Below are 17,342 nucleotides of genomic sequence, written 5' to 3' on the forward strand. Positions count from 1 at the left end.
AAAAAAGGAAAAAAACAACCTACAAAACTTTAGGTAGAATCCTTCTTTAGTCATATCACTCTTTTTAGAACAAGAACTTCATAATTAGGCTGAAAGCTTCCTTCAGGCATAACTGAAAGACTGCTGGTGTTACACTGTTGACCTAAAATTATATTCTTTATCTCTCTGTAAGGCTGATATGCTGATAAATTAATAAAGCTTATTACCAAACTACACCACAAATAGAATTAAAAAAAAAAAAATTTTTTTGTATCCTTTTCTTCTCCAGTGGTTACCTGTGAATTTACTCTATTGTAGCTACTTATACTAGTGTAGCTACTTCATTTACTTCATTGGACAAATGCTAGCATACATTAGTAATCCATCCTCTGCTAGAAGACAATAAGAATCTTAAATGTTAATCTGATCTCAGAGCCAGGAAATCCTCATTTATAGTTGATGCAACACCAGTTTATTGTCATTACAATGCATGCAAATTCTTGCTATTTGAGGAAAAATATTTATGAGTATTTTAGAAAGCTGGTAGTATTTCAGTTTGATGTTTTCTTGTCATCATGTCATCCTTTGGATAGCTTACTTTTCTATGCGTCTTTAGGTTTTTTTTAAATCAAATGTCACATCTTGAAAGTAGTGTTTTTTTAATCCATTTTCTCATAAGTGGAGGGTAGGATTTTAGTGCTATATTGACACATTCAGAGTCTTAACTGCTCACAGAAAACTGTAGAAATTTGTATTCTTTCAGGGGAGAGAAAAAAATTTTTAGGAGCATCTGTCCTCTTAAAACAGTAAAGACTGATCCTTTGAGGAAATCATCCTATCTAGTGACCTTGCAAGATATGCATTTTTTTTCCGTATAATTTTTTGTGGAGTTTAGAAGGCCAATCTATCTAAAATAGCTGGGATTCATGTCTGTTTTTTGAAAAGAATATTCCATAGGAGGGAAAAGAAAAAAAAACAACCACTATTTAAGTTTACCATGAGTGGTGTCTTTCAGAGTATTTATTGTACATATCGCATAATTGTGTCACTGCGATCCTTAGTGGAGAGCCTCTGGATTCAACAGACAACTTACAGTTCCAGAATTCTTTCTTGACCTTGATCTCATTTGAGGTTTAAAGTGCCTTTATCTAAAAGGTGTCTTTATTTGTCAGGAAGTACACCTGTGTGTTCTTCTGTTTTATTTTAAAATTCTGTCTGAGAATGCCTACACCAAAACATGTTAAGACTGTGTCAGTAGTACACACTGCATATAACTTTCTCAAAGATATATCTGTAGTGTTCTGCAGAAACACAAAGGCGAGTTTTTTCTTTATCATGCAGAAAATATGCATTTAGAGTACATGTACACACAAATTATGTATATTTAATGTGTGTATATTTGTTCAATACATATAAATTCATATACCTTTGTAATATCAGCTATAAGTCTATAATTAACAGAATCTAATTCAGGTTTTTTGAACTGTTTTACTACACTTGTGTATGCTAGGATTTGTTCTTCCCGCAACACAAAAATTGAAAGCCCTCAGCAGATAATGTGTGTTAACTCTGCAATGGCTAGTCTCGGTGAATAATCCAAGCGGCATCACTCTTGTAAGTGACCAGATTTCTTTGAATGATCTTAATGTTCTTTATGTCTTACTAGTGACATAAACCCAATCTTCGAGAGAATCTATGCCAGTAAGAATTTACAAGAAAAATGATTGGCTTGAAGTGCTTTTTAACTATGATACTACCAAAAGTATACTTCTGGTTCAGTACAGCTGGAGGAGACTACAGGACTTCAGGATCACTTTGCAGAAGTACCTACATGCAAAAATTTCTAGAGTAGATTGTATGTAGACCAGGGACACTATTAGACTATGTAAAGGGTGAACGTAACGTGAGACCCTCTCTGACCAAGAGTGAAAAAATGATGCATGTAATATCTATCAGTTAACAAGATGTATGGGAAGGATACTTCCTACTTCCATCATCTTTTAAAGTCATGGTATTTTTTTTTTCCTTGAAAATGCTTTAAAATGTTCTGGGAAGTAAAGCCATCTAATTGATCTGCTATGTAATTGTACCTTCACACGAGTGATCAGGTACTGACAACATAACACCAGTGTCTTTTAGATTCAAATAAATGGAAGAAGCGAGTCTTTGTTCTTCCAGAGAGCTGTTATGTTTAGATTCTGAAGCAAGTCAGTGTCTTCAGGTTGGTATTTTCTTAGCAGGGGATATCTAGCAATATTTTTAAAACATCTTTCCTTAAAGGCTCCAGTTCACGTGTATCTCTTTTGACAGAGAAAATCATAAGACAAAAGAAAGGTTGTAACAGAGTAGATGATGCAGTTTTTGCACACACAAACTCAGTTTGCTCCTAATTTCTCCATGTTGATACAATCTGGCAGTGTATCTCTCAGAAAGTTCTACTGTAAATCAGAAAGCCCTCAACTAGATGGGCTTATGCAAGAATTTAAAAAATAATAATTTAAAAAAAAATCTATTTCACTGCAGTTTTTCCTTTGGCAATTCGATACTGCTCTGAAATCTCCCTAAAAGCCCAGAGCTTTTATTTCTGATAGTGATTTGAACCTCTCCAGTTGTCTCGTTTCACAAGGCAAGACAGTTGCAACAGCTGTGTTGCTTTTAAGTAAAAATTTTATTACTCTGCATCCTTGAGACGTCTGTGCAACATTAGGTTCATCATTTTCCACTTCAAATGTGTTACCTAAGCACTTGCTTTGTGTCCCTGATGAATTTCTAGTTATGATTTGAAGAGCTACTGCCTGTAGTGCATGCCTGATTTCACTTACTTAGTATTCATAAAAGTATAACTATTCATTGTTCTCATTCCAGAAGCCTACCCCTAATTATTACAAATTCATACCTTCCTCTCTCCCTTCCTTAATACTTAACCCAAAGAGATGTGATACAGCATATAGGTCATGTAACAGAGACCATGTTATAAGGCAATCTGGAATGCTTCTTAATGCTTACATGCTGCTTAATAATGTTAGGAGAAAGTTTATCAGAGTGGGTCTCTGTGTAAATATATTGTCTATGCTATTTAAAATTGTGCCGCAGGGCAGCGGTGGTGCTAATTCTGCTGGAGTACTAAAAGCCTCGCTGCCTTTTTTGAAGACTAACTGTATTCAATGTATGCCAGGTACCACATGGAGTACAGGGTGTTGTACTGCAAAGCAGTTTTTTTAGTGAGTCTCTCTATGTTAGATGGTAATCTGTGTGGGCAGTCAATCACAATAACAATTACCTCACGGCAATCTTATTTGCGAGTATAAATTCTCTGCATGGATTTTTGCAGTTTATTTTCCTGCCACTGTGGAATCACCTGTTTGATGACTGCATATTGGTGAAGTCACTGAAGGTTGATTAAGTCAGTACTTTTTTAGCAAGATAGAAACTGCTTATAGGCTTATGTATAGCATTTGTAGAATCTTCTCAATTTCACACATGGAGTGTATGTCTCCCAAGAGCAGAGTAAATTTAGGCAGATAATAAGGTCACAATCCTGTGGTTTGAATTTGCGTTTTTGCTCTCAAAGTCTCTTCTCTCTGTTCTTGCTTCTTGCATGGTATGTTTATTTGTCACCTTCCTTGTCTAGATTATGTGGGATATTCCTAATTAAAAACAAATTGTCTTTTCATTACTTATGCTTCGCTCTTGTGTTTTGAAATGACTGTTTTTGTTTGCATCTGAAGTATGTCAGACAACTTGAAGAATTTAAGGTCCTGCTAAATTTAGGACCTATTTTTTTTATTTTATCCGCAGCATTCACTGAAGAAATTGTTTATCTAACTGTGTCAGAATGATAAATAGTCAAAAAATGAATTCAAGATGATGATATAAACTAAACCTTTAATTTTATCAGTTAAAGAAGTGCAAGTTAAATACCTGGAATCCATATATCAGATTTGATAGAAGTCTCTGTCTTGTATCATAGAAATTACATGTTATGTCTCAGAAGCAGAAATCTCAACTTCAAGTGTATCAATTTTGTTAGCATATCTGAATAGAGACACCAAAGAAGCAGACTTTTTTGTCTCAGAAGGAAGATGACTAAAGATAAGCTTTATCTCAGTCTGATCTTGTACTGTATGTATTTTTCAATTTAGACAAGAATTATATTAGAAAATATGTATGAAAATTTTATTTTCCATAGTTCATAATCTAATTATTAGAATGAGAAATAATAAGAAGCTAGTTGATCATATGTTTTCTAAGCATATATAAACAAAATATATAAGAAAATATAATCATATATATAATCTTACTTTATGTTATAGGTACATACATATAAGTAAGTTTATAATAGAGGACTATCTTTTGTTTGTTTTACATAGCTTAGCTTATTGATAGCAAATCATTTAGCTTGATAAGTATCTTCTCAATTCTGCAACTACAGCTTCCTTTCTTAAGATAAGCTTATACAAATCTGGAAGAATCTCTTATATTTTCTTACTGTTACTTTTTTTCATATGAAAATGTATAGAAAAAGCTTGCTGATTTTGTGTGTATGCATGTTTTTTCTGTCATCACCTTGGTTTTTTCTTACTCGTAGAGACTTTTTAAAACTAGCCTGCAATGGTATCAATAGAAGTAAAGTGCTTTCATTTTGCCATTTATTTATCTATTTATCTATCTATCTATTTATGTAGTATTGGTACCAAAGAATGGAAGTGTTCATGATTGTGTTGCATCTTTGAGTCACCACAGTCATCTTCATACTGCTCCTCTTTGGAACTACTTAGCACTGACTTGTCCCAGAGAAGATGCTGCAAGTAGTGAAAATTAAATCTGAGCATTGGTCACATTTGCACAGATTTCTTTCCATTCTGCTAAATACGAAATTTGTTTGAAAGATAAAAGGCTATTTAGTTACCTGGATATATAATGGGAAAAAATGGACATCAATTGTTCAGGTACTTTCTACAACAGGTTTTACTCTATGAGAAACTTGTCTAGAAATGTAGTGATGATCACATACTGATCTTTTTGAATTTTATGCATTTAGTGTAGTTTGGTGGGATGTCAGTTTTCCTTTCAATTGGAAGTTAGCTTGATCCTTCTGAAAGAGTTGCAAATATAAACAGATTTGATGTGTTGATATTACCAATTGCCATGTTGAATAATTACGAATCTTTCATCATTGTAGGGTAGTCTAGGATCTAGGCTCAAAAAAAAAAAAAAGGCCCTAACTGTAGGAATACACCTGCAGAAGTAAAAACTCCAGCAGCCATTAAAACGTTCTGGAAAGATTTTGTTCATCACTAGTCTTCTATTGTATGTAGCTACAATCTCACAAATGTTTACAAATCAACAAATGGCACAGGAGTGTAGCCAAATGCAGTCCTTGCTGGTGCACTTAGGTTAGCTTGTTTAAGAATCATAGAATCCTTAGAGTTGGAAGGAACTTCTGAAGGCCATCTAGTCCAACTCCCCTGCAATGAACAGGGACAAGACAGCGAGATCAGGTTGCCCAGGGCCTTAACCAGCCTCACTTTGAAAGTCTCTAGGGATGCAGCATCAACCACAACACTAGGTAACCTGTTCCAATGCCTCACCACCCTCGCTGTAAAAGATTTTTTCCTCATATCTAACCTTAATCTATCCTCCCTGGACTTGAAGCTATTTCCTCTTGTTGTATCACCACATACCCTGCTCAAAAGTCCCCTTCTTTCCTGTAGCTTCCCGTTAGATACTGAAAGGCTGCTTATCAGGTCAATTCGCAGCCTTCTCGTCTCCATCCTGAAGAACCCAGCTCTCTTAGTCTGTCCTTGTAGGAGACGTGTTCCATTTTTCTCTGGGTATGCTTCAACAGGTCCATGTCTGTTCTGTATTGAGGACTCCACATCTGGATTCAGTACTTCTGGTGAGGCCTCACTAGTGCAGAGGTGGGGGGCAGGATCACCTCCATTGACCTGCTGGTCTCGCATGTTTTGATGCAGCCCAGGATACAGATGGCTCATGTCCAGCTTTCCATCCATCTCCAGGTACCTCCAGGTTTTTTTTGGCAGGGCTGCTTTCAGTCCTTTCATCTCTGTATTGGTAACGGGGGATGCTTTGACACTAGGACGTTTTTTTCCTGTGTTTTTTTTTTTTTTCTTCCCAATTATTTCAGAAATTATAGATGCCAGAATTAATTTTATTCTCTGAATTCATACTCCTACTTTTAAGTTTTGGAATAAACTGACTCTGTAAGAGGTTATTTCTCCCTTGTCAAAAATTAGCATTTTCATGGTTATCAACTGCAGATAATATTAATCTTCCAGATGATACTTATCTCAGATGTAATTAGTTTTCAGCTAACCACAAGCTTCATAGTTACATTTTTTTTAAGGATTCTCTTACACACCAGACATAGATGTCTCTCAGCAGTCTGAGTTTTTTTATTGATGCAGTACTCAAGTTTGTAATGATGATGCTTAGTGTCTGTTTGGGATAACTTAAGTAAAGCCATTCAAACCAGCCATGGCTCCTTAATTCTTTTTTCCTTCTATGTTTAAAATATACACCAATTCATTAAATCTTAATGAATCATCCGAGCAGATCAGTGAGTAAAGAATTTCCTCTAAAAAATAATGTTATGGGATTAAGCTTGTCACGCAATTTAAAGCACCAGAGTAATTTGTTTGGTAAAAACATACTTGACTACTAGTAGTTCAGTTGGCACAGAGCTTCATGTTGTGTGTATATTTATATGAGCTACCGAAAATCATTGTTTTTTTTAAACAGAGAATAAAATGTTTATGCATAGTGGTGAATGTTCACTGAAATATTTTTAAAGGGATGGGATAGTACGGGTTTCCAAATTTTATGTAATAATAATCTCAGTACTGAATTCATAATATGGAGTGTAATAAACATTTGATGTTTGTAACCGAATATCTGGAAATACTTAAGTAGAATTTCACATTAGGAGCTCGGTTTTGTGAATAGAGCAGAGGCAGATATTCTCTCCATTTTTAATAATATGTGTAAAAGCTGTTATGTGTTTCAGGGCCCACTTATTGCTGTAAAATTTGGTACAATCTAAACCAGAAGTTACATCTTTAATCTGTGTATTTACACTACTTCATCTTTGAAGCTTTCAAAAAATAACTATATATTATATATGTAATTAATATTGCACACAATGCTTTTACATCTGAGATATAGTTATAAACATTTTAAAATAAATAAGACAACATCTATGTGAAGATATCCAATATATTTTTTTGTGGGAACAACCTCCATGCAGTGGCCCTAGAAAGCACAGGTAATCAGATGAAGCTGACTTAATGGGACAGCTGTAGTGCTTTTTCAACCTCCGGAAGTTTTCCCTGTCTGTCACAGTAATCCTTGATTCATACATTTACAGCCAGAAAACCCAAGGCTGTTCTGTTGCATGTTCCAGTTTGGCAGCTCTGGTGTTTCTGTGATTGTTTTGTTAGCCAGTTCAAGAAGCCGGTGAAGTACTGATCCTCCCAAATGTATAGCTGGATGTTAAGCTTCCTGACCTAGCTTGGTGCTATTTGTACAGATAATATAAATTGTGTTCAAAGGCTTTTATGTGACAAGGTCACCTTAAATCAGTTCTCTGTTCCCACTTCTGCCCACTGTCTTGTTCTGGCTTAAGCATTAAGAGTAGCCTCATGGTTATAGCATCAAACAATTGATCTGGGCTAAGACTTCTTTTACTTGCTGGGTTACTTTGTACTCGGTTAAAATAGCATCAAAAAGGTTTTAATGTGCCTGAAATCCCTAATCTGAGTTCATATGCAACCTCATGATCTCAAGTGCTTGCATCATGTTCTTGCTTCATTTCTTCATCCTTCATACAGAATTGAATACTGTGTAATGTAATATCAACAGTTTATGTGGGGTGGACATAATTTTGTTATTAAGGTTCAGTCAATAACATGGATAGGAAGAATAAATACACGTATATTTTGAAGAACCAAATCCAAAATTATTTTCATCCAACTGCAGGTGATAACTTTCCATGAAAATCGTCTCATCCTCCTCTGCTTTTGATCAGGTATTTTTGTTTCTCGGAGTATATAAATGAGTTGATATGAGTATACTAGCATTACATGCAAGTCAGCACCTCAGAAATCATAAAGTGTTGCCCATGCAGATGCATACAATTGTGCCGCTTAGGACCAACCTTATTTCAAAATTTATATGTACTCACATTGAGTTTCAGCTGTCTCAAGGAGATAGTACTAGGAGATCAGATTATTTTATACATTAAGAATGAAATGTAAGATACTCTTTGATCTCGAAAGAGCTCTAACAAATTGTATATAATGAGATTGTGAGGCTGACTGTGTAGCAACTGTGGTGAGAAAAGAAGGGGCATGGTTGAAAGCTCTAGAAAGGAAGGATGCAGCTAGAATCACTACTGTTTCAGGATACTTTTTTGCTATTAAAAATCCTTTTGAAAGTAGTTGTATTGTGCTTGACCTCTTGTTTCCATTAGTGGAATTACATAAAGAAACCACATTGTGTTTGTCTACTTTCTGCTTCCGGTTCCTTGTTCAATTTAGCAAAGTATTAATTTAAGTCAGACAACTTGTGTCTGCAGAGCTTGTTCTGAGTTAAGTTGAAGAATCACCAATGCTATGATTGCTTATATGTTTGATTATAAAACATTTGAAGTGCACTTTGTGTAATATCTTGGGTAATTTTTCTTCCAAACTCTTACAGTTTCAGGCAGAGGCCTAGCAGCAAATACAGAAAAATAATTGTCTGCCCATTGACACGAGAATTTAATCAATTACTGCCCACTTATACTACAACATCTTATTTTATTGCATTCTTTATTATAACAAGAAATTGTCATAGAAACTTTTGTGACTGCTTATTACAAAAACTTCCATTACCTGCATTACCTGGTGTTCTTAGCATATTAATGCACTAGGTTACCAGCACTGAACACGTTTGTTTTTTTCTTCTTGAATCTAGTAGCGAATAGATTATTAGGCTGTCAGCTTTTCTTTCAGTTCCTGTCCTTCCTCAGCTTGTGGAAAAAGTTTAGCTTCTGTTGATCAATGAATGATTGTCTTGTGGTCACGACTGCCAATAAATATTATTAGCAGAGGCCAGCTAACATCTACTGAGTGAGCGACCTTTCCTGAAAGCAGGATGCTTGTGACAGATAGTTCTAACAGATGATAAGGATAGTAAAGGTTTTGTAACTTGTCGCTTTTACATGAAAAGTGATTAATTTTTCCCTCTTTTCTTTCTTCTAGTAATTTGAAGATTTATTCTATTTCATTTCCTCTTGTGACTTTTCATTAATTTTGTGATTTCATTTCATTGAATCATTCAAAAGCTGTCAGCTGTTGTCAGTGGTCAGTGTGACTGTCTGCACTGGCTACCTTTCTTTCATGTCCCTTTATTTACTACAACCTTGTAAAAAATACAGATGTTTTTATGTACCAGATATAGTCAGATGGTGCCTTTCAGGCTGCAGAAGACCATGATGAGGCAGCTGTGTTTGCACTGGGTGCATTCTAATCCTTTAAATGTGTTGCATTTGACCTGCCAGCAATCAGTTCCATGAAATAGAAACCTGCAGGCAGATGTGGTTGATAGGACAGTTCAGAAACTTCAGGAATTTCTCCTGAGTTTATGCTTACAGCTCAGCTGTGCTGAAAACTGAAGCTGTGTAGATTATACCTGTTACCTGAGTAGAAAACAATGTTTTACAGATTGATGAACATTTAAGTTACTTGTAGGATGTTTATTTAGATAGCATTTTTTGTTGAGTTTTACTAACCCTGTTGTTTTTTTTTCTTCTTTTTTTTTTAACTAAGATGATTCCTATTTATAGTTTCATTTCTCAGTTCAGCCTTCTCACCTTTCCAAGTCCAGTACTGTCCTTAGTTTGAGAGCATAAACTTTTGTGATGTACCTCTCATGATGTGTGGCACACCAAGGGATAGCACAGGAGTCCACTAAGGTCTAACTTCAGGGGTAAGAGTCCACATTTGATGAAGATTCAGATACATCCACTGCTGTGGAGTAAATGACTCAATTTCCATTTACATCACCAAAGTGACATAGCATATAAACCACAATGAGTAAGAATGAGTTTCTGTTAATGCTTGCTTTAAAAAATGAAGAATCATAAATGGTTTGGGTTAGAAGAGACCTTTAAGACCATCTCGTTGCAACCCCCCGGGTACAGGCAGGGACACTTCCCATTAGATGAGGTTGCTGAAAGCCCCATCCCGCCTGGCTTTGAACGCCTCCAGGAAAGGGGCATCCATAACCTCTCTGGGCAGTATGTTCTAGTGTGTTCCCACCCTCACAATTAAGAATTTTTTCCTAATATCTAGTTTAAATGTACTCTCAGTTTAAAATCATTCCCCCTTGTCCTATCTCTACATGCCCGTCTAAAACGTACCTCCTCAGCTTTCCTGTAGGCCCCCTTCAGGTATGGGAAGTCTGCTGTAAGGTCCCCCAGAACTTTCTCTTCTCAGGATTGAAAACCCCCCGCTCTCTCAGCCTGTCCTCATAGGGGAGGTGCTCAAGCCCTCAAGAAGAAGAAAATATGCAGACTGTAATAATTTGTTTTAATTTAAAAAGATAATGACTGCAGTACTTCTAGACTAACATTTTCTATTTAAAACAAGCAAACGAGACAAATGAACCCGAGAAGGTAAGTGTATGATATCCTCACCTAATGTCTCTGTTTTGGGCATAAGATTTTGTTGGAAATAACCAAATAATTTTCTAGGACGGTTTCTCTGATAAAGCAGATTTTATTTGCGATTGCAATGGCGGGCCTCCTGCAAGCAGGAGCGCCCCGAGAAAACAGTGCTATGTCTTTTATCCCCTATTGCCCGACGCTTAGCTCTTTCTGACCTGGTTCCTTATTGGCTGAGTACTGCAGGTTCACAACTCTTTGGCAACGCTTCTCTAATCATACAAATACCAAGTAAACGCAAATCTTTGCCGCCCAGACACAAATGTCTTAATTGATTAATTGCCTTCTAACAATTGCTTTCTTAACAAACATTTGGTCGTAACTTTCGGATGTAAATTTCGGATATGATACACATATACATAGCCTCTCAATTGTTTTATTACGCCCCCTAACACTTGTGCCCCTTTACACTGGGTCATTGTTCTAGTCATCCATCTGTCCTTGCATAGAGATAAGCTTGGAAGGAGGATGGAGGGGAGTATCTTGAAGCCTGTCTATGGCATCCTCACATTCCCACAGAGTGGGACAGCTGTGCTTTGTGTAAAGGCCCTGACTCCTTGAAAGTTTGTTAAATGTATTTCGCTTCTGCCGGTCTAATGAACAACCTTACAATATGTTTCCTAGGTCAGAATACTATACCCACATTGTTTAGAACATTTAAAATCTATTGCAGCTTTGTGAGAAAGAATTTGTTAGGTAAATTCGGAACTATGTTTCTAAAATATGTTACTAATATGTATATGGTATTCTTACTTTCCACATCAGCTAATTCTAAGAATATGTTACAGCTTAATTCTTTAGGTCAACTGCCCTTTTCAATGTTCAATGCAGAAGCAACACTTTCACTTTCCACAATTTGAAGACCATTCTCCCTTATTTCGTGTGCTTTCAGTAAGGTCATGCTTTGTCTCCCTGTGACAGTAACATCGCAGTGTAACGATTGTGAAGCGAGGCTTTCTGCACATTGTGTTTATATGTATATGATGTCACAGGCAAGAAGGCATCGCGTCACACCCAGTCTTGGTGACGTACCTTGGTTCCGGCTCTATTTTCAGCCGGTTGCCGGGCAGATTTGCACAGGCCTCCTGGTGGTGACTCAGCTACACGGTTACAGATTGGTTGATGCAAAGCGACTGTTCCGCAGCCAATCTCGAGCGGGTATGCAAATTTTCTGCTGTCAGCTGCCATCAGCTTGAGGAAGGCAAGGCTCCGCTCCTTGCTGAGCTGGTGCAGAGCAGCGCGGTTGCGGGGGTTCCGTTCTGGGTGCTTCCGGCATTGAAAGGACAGCCCATCGTTCCATGTGAAAATGAGCAAGCAGCCTTCCAGCTCCCCCAGATGGAAACATTATGGACAGTCCTTACCACTTTTTAATTAGCTGAAACTATGGAAGCTGGATCCTTCACATCTTGAAGACTTCTTCCCCTCAGTTGGATGTGATGAATTTGAGAGTTCAGCAGTGACTTCTGTTTGTAGAAGCTGTGGTTTAAATAAGTCCGTGAAGAAAACAAACAAACAAAAAAAGGCAGCACACCCATTCCTGAGAAACTATATCTTCCCTAGAGGTCATATTGATAATACTTTTTAATAACCACCAAGTTCCCACAAAGAACTGACCAGCTGTTTTTTTTTAGGTGTGTTTTATAGTATTGTTCTTTGCCACTGAGAAAAAAGAGTCTTTGCAAAGAACTTCTAAATAATGTTTGTATGTATGGAAAGCATTTAATGTCTTTTAAAATCAGCATCACTTTTTTTGTTGCTAGTTCCCTTATAGCATTTGGTAAATGACCTTTGATGTCACTTAACAGTGGTGCCCTGATTTCAGAGGATGAGACTGATGCTAAATTGCAAACTTTGAAAGCCAGGTGTATCACGTAGTTGCATATCCTTAGTCTGTCAAATTAGCACTTGAAAATTCATCTATGAAAGGACAAAAGACTGGATTAGACTGGATTTTATAATATATATAAAAACTTAAATGTAAATTGAACATTTTGCATTACTTTTATAATTTTCCCGTTTTCCTTTTTCTTCAGCCTACATGTATATGAATAATTAATCCAGATTCTTCAGGATTTCATTTTGCACTATCAGAAGTTGTGTAGATTTTACATTGTAAATGTCTTGTTGCAATTAGGGTCACTTCTGTGGAATTACTAGTTCTGCCTCGTATTTAGAATATTGTAATTGTTAGTTCTCTGCCAAAGATAACTGCTGTGTAGAGCCAGGAATTGGACTTGATGATCCTTATGGGTCCGTTTTAGCTCAGGATGTTCTCTGATTCTGTGATATATAATCAAATATTTCACAAATGTATGTGAAAATGCACAAATTAAACTTAGTATAAAATTTGAGTTCATTTTTAGAGAAACATACTTAGTGCTTTATCTTGTGCTAAAAATCAGCTCTCTTGAGAATGTTAAATTTTGATGTTACAGAAATTGAAACAGATGTACTTCTTTTGCATATGAAGTTCACACAGCTGAATCGAAAGCTGATGTTTTGAGTTGTTGATAAAAGTTGAAATCTGTAACACCTTGGTAAGAAGACAGACAGCATCTACCATTGTTGCTCTGGCTGAGTACTCAAGCAGTTTTAGTCTTAGAGAGTAATGATCAAAGTGACTCTTATAATTAGTGAAGACAACAAAATCTGTTTGTTCAGATCAGATGTTTGTCAATCTTCTTGTAGAACAAGGTTCAGAGCTTAAATTTAATGTCTTTTAAAGACTGGTGATTCTGACATAGCGAAGTCATTTGTATGAGGCTAACTGGAATATTTAACTAAAGTATTGTCTAAAAATATTCTTGTTTTTCTTTTTTTCCATTATCTAAAGTATCTACTTTTTGTGTAATAGCCATAAACTAATGAACAATATAAGGACAATTCTGAAAAATCATTTGCAATTGAAAGACTTTAGATGTGTGACCTAAGAGGGAGTTGCTCCCATGCCCAGTGGGAAAAGGGCTCTAAAAATTAATGTTAGGATGAGAAATGGGTTTATGAGCCAAAGTCAGAGGTAATGTCAATCTCTTGGATATGAAGAATGGCATAGGACAACTTTGTCCTTCATTATGGCACCAAAGTGATAAGAATGTAATTCAAGTTTGCATATGAAGCTGTCGATTTTTAAGTACATAAGACCATTCAGCTTGTCAGAAATGATACTATAGAAGGCCAAAAGTATCCTGGGTTGTATCAAGAGAAGTGTGACCAGCAAGTCAAGGGAGGTGATTCTGCCCCTCTGCTCTTGTAAGATCCCACTTGGAGTACTGTGTCCAGTTCTGGAGCTCCCAACACAAGAAGGACATCAAGCTGTGGGAGTGGGTCCAGAGGAGAGCCACAGAGATGAACAGAGGACTGGAGCACCTCCCCTATGAAGACAGGCTGAGGGGGCTGGGGCATTTCAGCCTGGAGAAGGCTCCAAGGAGACCTTATAGAGTGGCCTTCCAGTACCTGAAGGGGTCCTACAGGAAAGCTGGGGAGGGACTTTTTAGAAGGGCACATAGCAACAGGATGAGGGGAAGTGGTTTTAAACTGGAAGAGGTTAGATGTAATACTAGGAATAAATTATTTTGAGTGTAGTGAGACACTGGAACAGTGTCCAGAGGTTGCCTTGAGAAGTTGTGAATGTCCCTTCCCAATAGATATCCAAGGCTAGGCGGGGAGAGGCTTTGGGCAACCTGGTCTAGAGGGAAGTGCCCCTTCCTATAGCAGCGAGGTTGGAGCTACACGGTCTTAAAGGTCTCTTCTAACCCAAACCATTCTGTGATTCTATGATTTACTCTGGTTTACTAGACCCATAGCCTTGTTTGGGTATTTCTCTGAGTAAGCATAGATCGGTATGAACGTCACGTTTTACTGAGCTGGTTCTTCAAAGGGCAGAGTGCAAGTGCAGTCCCCAGTGCTTCCAAGGCAGAGGTCACATTAGTCATAAGGAAGAACTCCATTTTGATGCTTCTATTGGAATAATAGAGAAGTGCAAGCACTGCCCAGTGATGGAGAAGAGGTTAAAAAACTGCTAAGCTTAAAGCCAGATGGATTCCCAGCCGTTTTATGATCCAGCGCTTGGATCAGAAACTCAGCTGTCTTGTCTGAAGAAATGGACATGTTGCCCAGTGTGCAGTAGGTCAATAAGCACGTGCTCAGGAGAAACATTGCTTGTTTGTTTCAGGCCTAGGCATTCTGTGGTTTTCCGCATCATCCACTTAAAGAGCCCTTATGCATTAAAAATACCCTCTGACTCTACTCAAGGGCTAACGCTGTTGTAAACTCTAGCTCTTAAGTAGAAACTCCCTAATTTCCTATCCTGGAGTTAGTGCGCGTGGCCTCATGGGCTTTTGTTGCTGGGTAGAATGTGAAGAGTCGCTGTCTGATTGGCTGCTCCATCCAGCCAATCAGAGGCTGGTGCTCTGTCCGCGGGCTGGGCCGAGGCTGCCGCCTGGCTTCCTGTGAGGGAGGTGAGGGCGGCTGCGCGGGCGTCTCCCTCTGCGGTGTGCTGGAAAAACTACAGCTGCTGCGGTGGGAAGCGCTTCTCGGTGTCGAGACGGCCACTGATAGTCCCCTCTCTAAATACGGCTAGAAATAAGCTAGAGCCTTAATTAAAGTGAAACTCGGCTTGCTGTATGTAGACTAGGTGAAATAGGACACGGGGTGATGTCATTTCTCTCAGAAAATGGCACATTTTTCTTTAGCTCTGTTCAGCCAACACTCATGCTAGCCTAAAAGGCACAGAAATTCATTACATGTGGTGAGCAAGAAAAAATACTGCTTTCACTTACTGTATGTCCTCAGCTGCGTTTATTATGTCTTTTATATGTTAAGATACAGCTGTTTATGGATCGTAAGTGTCGTATTGTGCCTACAGTGTGATAAGCAGGCAAGCGTTAGTGGCATCAAAAGATACCATTGATGTTCTATTTCAGCACATGTTCTGGAAAAATACCAGTTTATTTTTTCTTCTTTGAAAATGGTTCTTAGATTTATGACAACTTGCATTCACTTATATTGCTAGAGATGATTTCAACTGAGAACTGCTTCTTATGAGCTGCTTTTTAAAAGGTAGGTTTTGTGCATTGCTTTGATTCTCGGGGACTCTTCCATCTAGAACAGCGTAGTCCTGATCATGAGCTGTCTCCATTTCACTGATTTTCTGTGCTACATTTTAAGTAGACTTGCATATTGAGGCACTGCTTTTCCTGATAAAAGGCTTTTCACTGCCTTTTTATATTTTTTGTGTTTTTGCAAATGTTTTATAGTTGCAGTGTTTTTGGCCAGCATTGCATAAACTAGGAATCTTGTGTAAATGCTGTTCTAGACTGATGATCTTATGCAAAGCCCATTGAGCACATCTTCAGCTTTCTTCCCCCCAGTATGTTTCCATGACCTTCTCTTTGTCCGCTGCCTGTTGCCAGGCAGGATTCAGGCAGCTGTTTGCTGATTGGCTGATATTGAGCATATCCTGTGCTGCTCCTATGAGCACTCTATTATAGGCTGGTCCATTGCGGCTAAGCTAATTCCTTTGTTGTTGTAGAACTGCAATCTCTTTGCAGACTAATAATAATAAGGTATATATAGGAGGAAGTGGGGGGAAGGCTTTCTGGTTGGCTGAAAGAGAGGCCCTTTGTGTATTAACTACTCTGGCATATTCTGGTTTTACTATGTATTGCATATTTGGTAATGGGAAATACTTGCAGATTTATTATTGGAAGGAGGTGCCTGATGGTGTGTTTTCTTGTAATCCTGAAGTACATATGACTTTCAGGATTAAAGTGAAGAATTCTTAGAGAACCAAATATTTGCGGTATTTTGTGTTTCAAAATTGATTATTTTTCTGGTGAACTTTATTTAAAAACAAAAACAAACATGCAAATTCTACCAATCTATTTACAGAATTTAACCCTTACACGCTTAGCTCTACACGCAGGACTCTTTGTGTACTGCACTAAACAAATGCCTTTTCTTGAAATAAAAGGTACCCCACCATTGGTTTGTGTCCCTCATGACAAAGTCACAAATGTGATGAGTAAAACCTGAGATTACCCAAATATTATATAAGAGAAATGTATAGCAAATATAGCTAAATTTTTAAATTGTTGAGTTTAAAGTTAAACGCAATCATTTTTTAAACAGTCAGAGTTTGAAGTGTATTTGTGCAAGTCTGAATTCATGTAACCTGCTCTGAAAAGCAACCACTTTACCACTTTGAATGGAAGGCAAGTATTTATAAAGTGATTGCTTATTGGCTTGCACATATGCAACCAAACCTGTCTGAACTGGTTACTGATTTATTTGTATCTTATTTTATTCAGCTCTCACATGAGATCTGTTATTTGGCTGCAGTGTGCTCCCTTGTGGGTACGGCTGGAAACATTTTAAGTCTGGTCTGCAGTGATACGTGATACTTAACCAGCATTTAGTTTTTATCTTTTAATCTCAGCTATGTTTATATTGTGTAGCTTTTTTGGAGTATTCTTTGGTTGCAAAAGATTGTGAGATTGAGCTGAAAATATACATGAGTTACTCAAATAATTGTCTGACAGTGGAATTTTGTAAGACTTTTTTTTTTCTACAGTGAATTTGTAAATTGTATTACAGCTTTGTCTTTTTTTTAAATGTCATTAGCTGTAAATAAAACACT

General features: G+C 37.3%; 1 protein-coding gene across 6 annotated transcripts in view; it reads left to right on the top strand.

Annotated features, from left to right (window-relative positions):
• Positions 1-17,342, top strand: part of ATF7IP (activating transcription factor 7 interacting protein) — a 101,880-nt gene that overhangs the window by 23,644 nt on the left and 60,894 nt on the right. The window contains exon 1 of one of the 6 annotated variants that reach the window (XM_019614384.2): positions 11,484-11,863. The exons of the other annotated variants lie outside the window; for them this stretch is intronic. The gene's annotated coding sequence lies outside the window, so the exon portion shown is untranslated. Of the gene's footprint in view, positions 1-11,483; positions 11,864-17,342 lie in introns of those variants that run through there. 6 annotated transcript variants of the gene reach the window in all.

The sequence above is a fragment of the Meleagris gallopavo genome, chromosome 1 (assembly GCF_000146605.3).
Source record: "Meleagris gallopavo isolate NT-WF06-2002-E0010 breed Aviagen turkey brand Nicholas breeding stock chromosome 1, Turkey_5.1, whole genome shotgun sequence".
Classification (NCBI taxonomy): Eukaryota; Metazoa; Chordata; class Aves; order Galliformes; family Phasianidae; genus Meleagris; species Meleagris gallopavo.